We start from the raw sequence: 12,453 nt of genomic DNA on the forward strand, positions 1-12,453 counted from the left end.
GCGTGTTTCTCAGGTGGCACATACGATTTCTGTGAAACCGCCGATAAATCTTGTTGTTCTGTGTGAGGCTACCAAGTAATTGCTCAATCGGTAGGCAACGTTGACCTAATGGGTTCTTTAATGCCGCATATATCGGATCATTAAACAACGAGCAAAAATAGATTAGAATAAAAAAAAACTAACTCCGACGTATGCATTAGCTTGCAGGTCACAATGGTGAACTTGCCGAACCGTTCACGCATGGTTTGCGCTGAAATGCGTGTCCCCGGCGTCACCCTATTCTTTTTGAGTGCCATAGAGGTAACGGCCAGCGTATGCGCCTAGCAGAGGAGTTATCGCACTTGGTAATCGCTGAACGCTCTCATTAATGTACCCGGGTTATCGCGCAGTGGCAGCCACGACTGCCGGAACCCGCGACATCAGCGGACGTCGAAGGTATCGTTTTTGCATAAACTCATAGCACAAAGCTGTCGCGTGGCTCTCGTTGTTCGTGGCACACTTTTTTGTTCACGCGAGCGCGCCATCTCTCCTGCGCTCGCACTCTGTTTCGCGCACTTTGCATAGAATAATGCGTGGCGTGGCCTCGGAAGCATTCTCTAAGCTGGCCACGATCAACGCAGACTTAAAGGGGAAAACCTTGATCCCGATACAAACCCGCCCTTTTCATCTGATATGTATCTCCCTTCTTCCTCGCACGGTTACCGAGCGGCTCTACGTGGAGGGTGGCTTATAGGAACCGCTCAAAGGGAGCCACCGTAGAGAACCCGTTGCGGTGTTCCGGGTGTTGAATGCCAATGTGCGTTTCCTCCGAGATACTGAGTACAAGAAGGAAGAAAGAAGGTGGTTTGGGTGCTTATGGGGGTCGAGCGCTGTAGTGGTAATACGTGCTTGCATGGAATAGGCGAAGTGGCTGAACGGGCTTCTCTCGTTTTACTCCTGATCTTCCGTCCATGAGGCGTAACTCACCACAACGTTTGTATAGGGTGTATAAGGCACTTCATCGAAGGTTCCCTAGATTCTGAAGCTCGCATTGCTTTGCTTCTACGAATGTGATGATGTCTGCGTCGTTGATTAGAGTCGCTAATTACCGTCGCTTTTCAACTGCCGTCTTTCTGGCAGGCCCGTTTACGGGTTGTCTGCGGTGCATGCGCTTTCCTAGTTTGAAATGTTACGAATTTCTGATAAATTATGTCATTGAGTTCACCGGCGCGCGTTCACCTTGCCATTTTTCGCAGAAAAAACTAAAGTTTTACGATGCGTCACGAATATAAATTTGTAATCGTTATACGTGTAGGACTGTAATAAAATGTGACAAAAGCCGATAACATTGTTCTTCCCCTAGAACTGTTTACTAACTGTAAAATAAGTCGCCTTTGTTCCAGGTGGTGTGTTTCTTTGCACGCCCTATGTGTATAGTGGCAAAACCAACTGTGTTACATGTGTGTAGCAGGCTCTTTGGTGCTTTTTTTTTTTTTAATCTCGAGTATCTATCGTTCGTAGTTGTTCCCTTAAAATTTTTCACACACTGTTCGTTCGAGCAGGAGGAATGAAATTTATTTGGCGAGATATTGTTCCAAAGCCTCTTTCGTTTCGCTACGCAGCCTGACATTTACGAGAGCAAAGCAGAAGCGAGAAATGTTAACACCATTTTCTCTCCAATTTGAGCAATGCCAGCAAGAGCTTGAAGATCCGGGAGATTATTCGAGATTATTCTGTCGGTGGCGGAATTAGCGACACAACCACTCCTTGCGCGAAATGTTGAGAACACTCCAGGTAATTCAGTGGCGCAGTATTCAACAAACGTAAAAAAAAAAACTGCCATCTCGCATAGATTTGCATGCGTATGTATTGCACCATTGTACATCTTCTCGTTCCACCCGGTGCTGCTGCTCGAGCTTCAACTTTCAAAAGAAGTGGATTTGTTCTCCTGCGAAATCTCCAGCGCCGTGTTATCAAGCGTGCGCAGTGCACAGGAGGGCAGCATCACGAAACGTAAAGTGTCTGCCGCTGTAGAAAACCGCAGAGTACGGCGTACAAGAAAAAAATAAAGAAGAGGTCCGTCAAATTTCTATCCTGACATGAACAGAGAAACTAGGCCTGGAGAGAAATTCTATATCGCTACCTAGACGAGCGGTCCCGGACCAAGGAAAGCGAGAGGGAAAAAAAAAAATCTCATGAATAACTATGCTTTAGAGACGCTGCGAACAAGCCCTGTTATCTTTGCACAGTTACTTTCCGCCCTGTGAAACTGGCAGGCCTGCGCATACTCCCCTGCTTCCAAGTTTCGCTTCATTTCACTTTTCTTTCGGCTCGGAGACTATGCGCCGTGATATGCCAGCCTGTAGATAAAAAATTCTGAAGAGAGGCGGGAGTCGGGCGAGGTAAATATCAGGGGCGCATTCGGTTGGTGTTATTATGGTTGTGATATTTCAGCCACAGTTTAGTTGTCACTTACACGACCGTGCTCACCGTATAGCAACGATGATTCGCAACCGCGAGGATTGGTACTTTTGTCACCTGATTTCCCAACATGTGCAGAAAAGCAAAAAAGTGGCACGTTTAAGCAAATATATTCGCAAAGTGCGGGCCAGGCGTGTACTGAAAGCGAACACCATACCTATCTTTACTTCTTGGTTGAGGAGAAAGGAAACTGAATTAGATTGCGCGCTGAAAAGCCTCGAGGGGCACAGTATAACCCGAGGTACGGTCTGAGTGGTAAGAGAAGAACTCCTGTGGTGTTACTAAAGAATGGTTCAGAAAATGCTTCGCTCTAGATAGTTTTTTCTACTCTTTCTCTTTCCTTACTCTTATTTTTTCAGTAAATGTGCCTTCTTTCCTAAAACACAGTAGCAAAACTTCCTTCGTTGATCGCATTCGAAACATTGTGAAATGACCGAATAAATTTTATTATACTGAAGATAAAGCCACCGTCCTCTTAATTTTCCCAGTTTTCTTGGGTTCTACGTGGTTGTGTCTGGGTTCTGACACATTTGCTATCGATACCTCGTTCCTCAGTTTGTAACTATGTCAACACGGCGATGCTGCGCAGGATAAGACAATCAGGAGAGGTAAAACAAATACACTCGAGGCAGAAAGTCTTATCTTACTCCCTACTCGCGGCTGTTTGTTTTTCTGCGAGCCGGCAGTTAGGTTAGTCGCGTCAGTCATGATAAAAAAACAGCAGCAGGGGTATGAAAATACGAAACTGATCATCTGCATGCAGCAGAACAAGCGCGAGACATCTCTTGGAGTACATCGTCGCTTTATTTGTATTAGTAGCCAACCTTGAGACGCTGTCTTGGTAGGCGCTTCAGTATCGGTTAAATGTATGCGTTACGGCTTCGAATAATAGTTCAATGCCATGCGTCTAAAACATCCCTCGGCATACTTCGAAACGAAATCGTATATAAATTTAGTCACTACTATAACGCAATGCAGGTGTATTTGTGTAAAGTGGATCTCATCTCGACAGTGCACGCAGCAGTGATCTAGGGAGGACGAAGTATTGACCGTGTATAGAAATGTGATTAAACGAGAAATATACGCAAACTGCGTGTCTAGGGAGCATGATCCCGCACTTGTTGCAAGTGCATTGAAAAGGGTTACTTGGAGAAATTGAGTAGCTGAACAAAGAAACCCTTCATGAGAGCGCCCAATGTACAAGTCATGCAACGCTGCACAAAGTGGAATTAGAGAAATTTTCAATGACCTGCCACAACGAAACGGGCTCTCATTAGTGTCCGCCTAAATATATAAATTTCAAACATTAGATGTATTTGCCAACATGAAAAGAATTTCGACTACCTTTCACCGGGGCATTCTACAAAACCTGCAGAAAAAAATGATGCTCCTCGGAGGATTGAAGGGATGAAACGATAACAGTAATGGCTAGTTTTGCAGTTAATGCGGGTAACGTGACGTTTACTAATTGCTCGCGTGAGATTAAAATATTCTGCTCAGTCTACCTCGCACGCGCGCTAATTAGCTCAATGAAAGCACAATTATAATGCTCATTTATTTGATCGCGCGTGTCTACCTGCCAAGAAGCGCTGACGCTACTGAGCGATGCTTTTACTATCGCAAATCAGGAACCAATTGTGCTATTAGCGACTGACCTCATCAAGTGGTGGTCGCCCGCGGCCACTGGCATTTTTTTTTTTTTTTTTTATTGGCGAAGTGTGCGTCGACACGACGTGATTGGGTTCCCAATGCCAGGACGACCATCGTCATGCTCTAGTTTTATGCCTGAATGAAGCACAATAAGCAGGGAATCGTGGCTGTCAAGTTATTACCAAGACAAGGGCAATAATCTTGGATTATAGGGACGAAGAAAAGCCCCGTCATCATAATCCATATATTTCCCCATTTTCTCGTCCTGTCATCCCATACTGACTTCATCGCCTAGGCGTAAAGCAGCGGCGATATTGTGATACATTGTTCAGGTTGGCGTCCTGTCATTCGCATTCGGCTCGAAAAGTCGCCAATCAAATTTACCCATCTGATTTTCTTCCTCACAACACTCTTTTTAGGACAAAGTAAGCATGTTTAGTATAATTAAAGTTAATAGCGAAAAGCTGCTGTGAAGACTTCCATCACTCTCACTGCGTATATCGTCTGCGCTAAAACATTCGGTATGCTCATGGAGGAAGGAAAGAACTTAGGAGAGGCCCTGACGTCATTTTTTTGAAGCCGGCGCGGCCGCGCCGCGACCGGACGCTGCAACGTCTCTCCTTAACCCTCCGCATTCTCTTTCTCCGCGACGCTCACGTACCTAAGGCCCTTAGCAACGCTGTTGATAGTGGCCCGAGTTTTCATAGCAACAGCGTCGCCGTTGCTAATGGCCCGACTTGGCTAACCCTAAATTTTGACATCACTTCCGCCACACTTTCTCCAATGCATTGGAAATGGCAAGGGCCTCTCCTATGTTGTTTCCTTCCTCCATGGGTATGCTACTTTTACAACCGACATCAAAAGGCGTTATTTATAAGACGCGCGCAACAGTTAGGCGATATCTACATAAATCTTTGAAAATAAATCAACTAAATGATTGAGCCGGATATTAAGACCAAGATACCCAGCGCGCAAATTAGATGCCTCAGATGTCCTAAATGATGCACCGGTGGCGGCGCAAGCAGTATCGTCGTGTTGGGTATAACGCTGTCTTAAGAAAAGTAAAGCACGCATATAATAATAAAGTCTGGCTTATACCACCGGCTTTCATCTAGCTAAACCACAAACACAACTTTTTCCCTCATTCTTTCTGTTTCTTTCAGTGAGAGGAACGCTCGAATTACAGACCGCGCTTAAAAGCCGACTCTTGGAATAATAATTTTTCAGCAGCCGAGCCTCTTCGTAAGAAGGGCACAAATCCAAGCGTCAGCCGATGCATTAATAGGAGCGCTGGCAGCACACATTCCGGAGCGCCTCTTGCCACGCTAAAACATCCGCTCTCAAATATTTTGTCATGCTAAATCATTAACCATTCCACACGAAGTCCAGCTGCGAAAAGCTCGAACCGAAAAAAAAAAACGAAAAATAAATAAACGACCATCATGCAGTTGGGCCCCGCATTCTCTTGTCTCTAACCAAACCTGCTTATGCGAAAACAAAGCAAAATAAATAAAAAGTAAAAACGCAGTGAGCAAGTCCCAGCAATCGACACGCCTTTTGGGCGTCCCCTCCGCTCGATTCCGTTTTAATTTCCCGCCGCTTCGGTCGCCATTTCCGTATTCGAGGCACGGGTATTAGACAGAGACGAACAAGAAGGAAGAATGTGATGACGTCAGCAATGTTCCCGGGGCTTCAATTTAGGCGCTTCAGGATGTGCATATCAGAAGGGAGCGACGTCAGATGGACACATGGAGCACGTTCTCGGTCACGTCTGTCCTTTCGGCAGGAGGAAAGAGAAACTGGGCAAGGAGTGGTAGAAGTTGATCGATGGAAGAAATGTAAGGGCGTGCAAAAAAAAATGAAAAAAAAAAAAGACTAAATTTAGGAGATCCGCACCGCTGTCGTCGTATAAATAATGCAGTCGCTGTGTCGACATTTTCATCGGAACAGCAGATTGTGAGAACAGATACGAAGACGGAAGGACACAAACGTATAGGGAGCTGAGTGGGGAGCGTTGCGTGTAAGCCGCTTGGCTCCATAAAACCATTACCATTGATATAATTAATCACATTAATACCAAAAAAAAAATACAAAGTTGGACAACCGTCGGTGTAGCTCAGTTGGTAAGAGCACCGGACACGATATTTGGAGCTCGTGGGTTCGGGTCCTTTTATCGGCGCGTTATTTTTTCTTCTATTTTGCATTTATCTTTCTCGAAGCTGCCACCAGAGTGGATGATGACGACGACGCTCAATGCTTCGACGTAACGTGTTTTCATTATCGGAAATTGTTAAAACCACGTTTACCACCCTCGTCCCACTTGCGACAGTGAGATTCTTGTACGTTTAAATACTAAACGATTTCAACAAGAAATCTAAGCTATGAATATGCGGGCACGAGGAAAGGGAAAAAATTGCGTACGGAATTTTACAGCGTAAGGAAACAAGCCAGATCCCCTATTCGCACGCTGTTTATAAATAGAAGACTAGACATATTAAAAAAAAAAAAAAAAAAAAAAAAACCTTCTAGCAGTTTTGAGAGACGTGATATACATAAAATCTCAATGAAACCCTGCTGCTTCAGCGCCTTCACCAATTTCACAAGAGAAAAAAATATTCGCTGGTGTCTGAAGTCTACGTCCATGCGTACGCAAACTCGTCATTATCCACTCAAGCCGCCAGTTCTCAACATCCATCCCGCTTTCCAATTTACGTAATTGTGCAGTTTCCTCGTCACCCAAGCTCAGCCTGATTCGTTTTCCAACAACCCGTCCAGAGAAGTAGTCCATTATTTCCCACAAACCACGCAATTCTGTCGAGCTTACAGGCTCTGGTGCATTTGTCTTTGCGTACAGAGCATGCCCGCGCATGCAGTGATCGAATGACACGAGAGCCGCCCACTGAGCTTGAAGTTAGCGGTCGATATTTTCAATCCTATTTGTGCTCCAGTGGTGCGCGAACTTGGGTTTTGCTATTTTGTTGTTTTTCCTTTTAGTTTCAATTTCAACGAAAGAGAAAGGGATGATAAAAGAAAGAAGGGAGAGGGCGCGAATCCCAATATTTTACCCGCTGATCACTCCGAGCGTGGCACTGACAACGCGGAAAAAGGGGTATTAGCGCCGAAAATTATAGACATTAAGCAGCCCCACAGGCGCCTATAGGAAGCTGCTCTGTTCGTCGACGAAGCGATCTAAAAGGCGAGCTCCGCCTCGCGTAATAAAATTTGCTGGGATCTCCTTGTTAAGGCATATATGCGGCTCTTCGAACTGATCTTCGCCATTCGCAAGACAGCCCACGTTTTCTGCACGCACGACAATACCCTGTGGCAGATTTCAACCTTATACGATTAGGCAGTTGTTGCGCTACGAATCTACTCACACCGGCATTGTCTCACGCGCCCTTTCCGCTGTTTCGTAAGTCGCTAGGCATCCGTTCTTTGCGTTTCGTAACACCGTGCATCTATTTCGATGCCTCGTTAGACGACACGTCTGCAAACTAGCGCCTCTCTTCAAGTTCTTGGCACCTTTTTCGTGCTTTGATGTTTTCTTTCTTTTCGACGTTTCCCAACTGCATATAATCTTTCGGATCGAGCTTAACATCGCCCGGTCAAACAGGCGAACTACAGGCATCCTATTTTTGTCATCCCGACGCGTACTTTGCTGGAGACGAAGAATCAGCCCCGGCATCTCGTAACGATGTGCCTATTATAAAACATAGCGGAGCTGCGGTTACCCGAATGCGTGAATGTCCGTCAATATAGTACACTAGATTGTAGAGCAACTGGTTCAGCCCGCAGAGTTGTTTCGACCGGCTAGGTCATTAGCCGGTTCTCCCTGCTTCCTGTTACTGGCATTACTGGCTCCTAACAATTACTGTAATGGAAGAAATTTTGGTTAGACGCATTTCCATCAGGAGTCACAGTGTAATGAAGGTAGGTGGAGGTGGGCTGCCGATCGCACGTAGTACCGGTGCTAATGACGGAACTATACAAAATTTGTACAACAAACCGAAAGCGCGCACATCCCGCAGATTGGAAATACGCTTCAAGGCATTAAGGGTTATACAAGTTCGAAACGAGGCTAGAAGCCATTATCTACTGAATTTGATGCCCATTCGGAACCAATGAATTCTGGTACGTACTTTTCGAAGTTCGCTAACGTTAGATAATATCACATTAAACTTTGGCGAAGTAACGGAAAAAGCTTATGACATGCGCGGGTAATGCCAGACATTAAGTCCCTCCATCCTCTCTGCGTAAAGACGGAGATAATTGGAGAAAATCGCTTCAGTTTCTAATTATTTTGCGGTTCAATATAGCCCGTCAAGTGAATCAAAGAGCAGAGAAGCAATGCGAATGGCAAATTTTTAAAGCGATTCGAGCGCTACAATAAGCCGCTAATTCCTCTGCATGGGCCATAAAAATATTAAATGTCCCACGCCTCCAGATCCACTGCTACAAATTGTTTCCTTTTTTTTTTTTTTTTCATCGAATTTAAAAACTTGTTTTCGGAAATACGAAGTATAATGGATGTAGATATCCGCTGCCAACGATAGTTGCGCAACTTGCATATTGGCGCCTCGGGATTTTGGAGCCACATCCCCGACATTCTGTCGGTCGATTAGGGACTTTGTGTGCGGGACAATTCATACTTAGTTGCCATTTGGCAGCCCGCACTCTTGTAGGCCGATTAGCAAGAGGGAAGGCGATTTGGCAGCAGTTCTGGCAGTGTGAGTACGCGAAAGATAATGAATAATTGATGATAGACTTCGGCAAATGAGGGACTTCAGCCGGTGGCAGAAGTGAAATGAACAAAAATTCGATCTCACGTTGTGCGTACGCATGTGACAGCGATGCTTACAAGGTCGCGTAAATAAATGTCGCTATTCTGAATTTGTAATGTGTCAAGAATTATTGCGCAGTTGCACCAGTGCGCTTTCTCTCAAGCTGTCTGCCCGTGTATGCCGGCACACTTATTATGGGCGCCTGTATGTCTTATAACTTCGCCTTCACATATATCTTCTGACTGCGCTAGTGTATGCTTTTAAAGGATAGTGTGCAGACATTCTTAGGCGCCTGTAAAGCTTTTCCGGCACCTGTACAGCTTTTTTTCGGCGGCTGCACTTCCCCAAAATGCACCGCTCGGCGCCTAATTGAATAGTGTACTCGAACATGCGCAGCTGCTTATAGTCACACCAGGCATCAGATCGTTGATTGATAAGACTATTTCAATAAGTTCAAATGATTCAAATTCACTTTTTTATGAAAGGATTCTTCCAGCATGATAGTAGATGGCTGCGGCTATAATCACTTGGAAAGCTGTTAATGCTTTCACAGTGTAAGCACTATTAAAGACAATCAACTAGTGGTCACTACTAATTTATGCAAAAACCATACAATTGTTTAACAGTGTAACTTACTCTGATGGCATGGGTGATTCGGGACGCTGTCCGACTTTGCGTTCTTTTTTTTCGAACACGCATGGGAAACCACAGCGTTAAATAAAACGAGCAGATTTAAACTGGCTTCCTTTGGAAAGCAATATGATTTTTTATGAGACATTCACTTATACGTACGATTGCATAATTTGATCAATTTTATGAAGCCTGTTGTTCTAATTATCGGTCGTAAGTGTTATCTAATTCAGCACGATCGCTTGATCAACTTCGATCACACGCTACGTCTTCGCCATACTGCTTACGACAAGTGGTGCAAATTCGAACTGAACTCTTCAATCTTCAATTCGGCAAGCACGTGGGGCAAGTGCCGGAAACTGGACTCTGTAAAGCAATCCTGGTGCAATCTCCGGGTGCTTACTATGGATATCACTTCTTGAGCGAGACGCTCGCGAAAGAAATGAAAGAGAGAGAGAGAGAGAGAGAGAGAGGGAGAGAGAGAGAGAGGGAGGAAGGTCGGAAGGAAGGCAATTTCCGATCACTGCGCCGCCCGCCACACGGTATCTGGCAACCTTCTGATATCACATTTTTCTTGCCAGAAGCAAGAAACGAAAGCCCGAAGAAAAACCCTCATTAGCTTTCGTGGCACGTTTCGATGTATCTCGCTGTACAGCTCCTCAACATTGGGCGAGGTGCACGATGGTTGGCACACCAGTAACAAAATACAAAAAGGTGAAATCTTCGAAAATGTATTCCCGACTGCTAGCAAAATGGGTAGAAAAGAAGCAAAAGGCCTTGGTGGGAAGGACTTGAAAGTTGGAGTCTCTCGTCTTCGCTCAAACTCAAGTTCGCGTGCCATAGAGTTTTTTTTTTTTTTTTTTTTCGCCTTTCTCTTATTCCTGAAGCATGGGCTACTGTCCCACCAATTTTTTTTTTTTTTCTTTCTTTTCCCAGGGTGCATTTTTTTAAGTGCTGCCAGCCTCCGCCTTTGAGTGGTCAGCTCATGGGATGTCCGCGCTTCTCAAGCGAAGATTTAGTAGTGAAGCGAACGAAAGAGAGAGAGAAAAAAAAAAAGGCTTCGAGATGTATTCTATTGTTATTTTAACCCGGTTAAGCTAGGCGCATCGCAGTTCCCCTTGGTTTGGCAGGGAAAGCTTTCCTTCCTCTGCCGTCCAACAGCTATCTCCGAGCTTGCGGTGTGCGCTGGGCGTTTTGTTTATCGTTTGAAACCTTCTCCAGCGAAATTCTAGGCAAAATCGATCTATAGGGCCTAAGAAGGCGGATGTCCCTCCATATATGCAATTCATGAGCGAACGATCTGGTTTGAACGCGAGCCACTTACACCATGGGTCCGTTATGCGTCAGTCCATGGGGAGGGGGAGCTGACAGCGAGGGTGTTTACGACACTGGGGACGGCGCTGCGAATGGTTGCTCTAAGGACGCAATGTTTGTTTTAAATTGCCTTGCACGACAACGTGGCCGCCTCAGAACAAAACCTCCAGACAGCGAATAGCTGGTGCAGACATTTGTCCACGGCATTGATTGTCCCCTCTTCCCCGTATCTCTGTTCTGCGAGGTGTGGAGGAGGCCCGGTTAAGAAAACGTGGAGACTTGCGCTGACGAAGCTGGATGGGCTATCTATGAAGATCAATAGTGCAGACAGAGAGTAAGGATGAGTGAGAGCAGGCAGCAATCCACGAGACATTTGGGACGCGTCCGGCTGTGTCAGCGGTTTAGGAATGTCAAGGAGGGCTCATACACTGCTGAACGCGCGTTTGTCACAATTATACCCGCACTTAGTTACATGCAGGTTCCTTACACACTTTCGTGTTTGGAGTCAGTGCAGCCGTATTTGTATATCAAAAAATAATGCAAAATAAAACGAGTTATATGCGGTACGGCTATATCGACAGCTTCCTAAAACTACGTGCGCGTACAGAAAAACACGCCACACCAGTAAACGAAGAAGAATTTAGTTTAGAGCACAGGTGCCTAATATTTCAGACATCGCCCATACCTGTCACTGCCTCATTGAAATCTTCCCTCTTATTTCTTTATTTCGCCATTTACTCTCATTCGCTCTTTTTATTTTAGTGTGACTAGCGGAAAACGCTGACGCATTCCGCAACCAAATAGCAGCGCTACTCTCCTGGCAAGTATTCGGTGCAGCACTTCGTGTATGGCAACCAGTTTCTGCAGAAACCCTAACTAAAAAATAAAAAGGAACCAGTCTTACAAACATGCATTATTCGTTACTTTCGCTCTTTCGTACACTGCCGCAAGAAGTTGAACTTCCTTTCTGCCCCTTTATTTTATTGTCGTCTTATCTTAATTCAACAATCTTTTTTTTTTCTTTTCATCTTGCATTCATCTATTAGAAAAAAAAATTGTGCGCGCGCGTTAAACATTGGAATTCCGCTTATTCTGTGGTGCGCGCCGCGACAAAGACGTAGTGTGCGATGTCTCTCTCTCTCTCTCTCTCTCTCTCTCTCTCTCTCTCTCTCTCTCTCTCTCTCTCTCTCTCTCTCTCTCTCTTTTTCTCTCTCTCTCTATCTCTCTCTCTCTCTATCTATCTATCTATCTATCTCTCTCTCTCTCTCTCTCTCGCGCATTTTTTCTCATTTTAGAGCAAGGAGAAGAACCATGGCGAACGTTTGGTGAGAATGGTAAATACACGAAGCTCAGATTTATGTTTTTGTGAAGAGTTTTACACCGATGTCTGGTAGGCGGCGGGAGCTCTGGAAATAGTGCACCCGCACTGGTCCTTAAGCGCACAGAGTTCAATGCTCGGATACATATGATGGCGTGTAATTTGTATCTGATATACCAGAAAGGGACATCACCTTTCGTTTACGCCTACATCAACACGAACATTTTTTTTTTCCGGAAAACTCTTCGTGCCCGTCATGCAAAGAAAAAGCAGTAAAATGAGTGTAGACAATTATTTTGG

General features: G+C 45.1%; 1 protein-coding gene across 2 annotated transcripts in view; it reads right to left on the reverse strand.

Annotated features, from left to right (window-relative positions):
* Positions 1-12,453, reverse strand: part of LOC146196642 (uncharacterized) — a 78,940-nt gene that overhangs the window by 17,863 nt on the left and 48,624 nt on the right. The gene's annotated exons all lie outside the window — the stretch shown is intronic.

The sequence above is a fragment of the Amblyomma maculatum genome, chromosome 3 (assembly GCF_055883805.1).
Source record: "Amblyomma maculatum isolate TAMU_Amacu chromosome 3, ASM5588380v1, whole genome shotgun sequence".
Lineage (NCBI taxonomy): Eukaryota > Metazoa > Arthropoda > Arachnida > Ixodida > Ixodidae > Amblyomma > Amblyomma maculatum.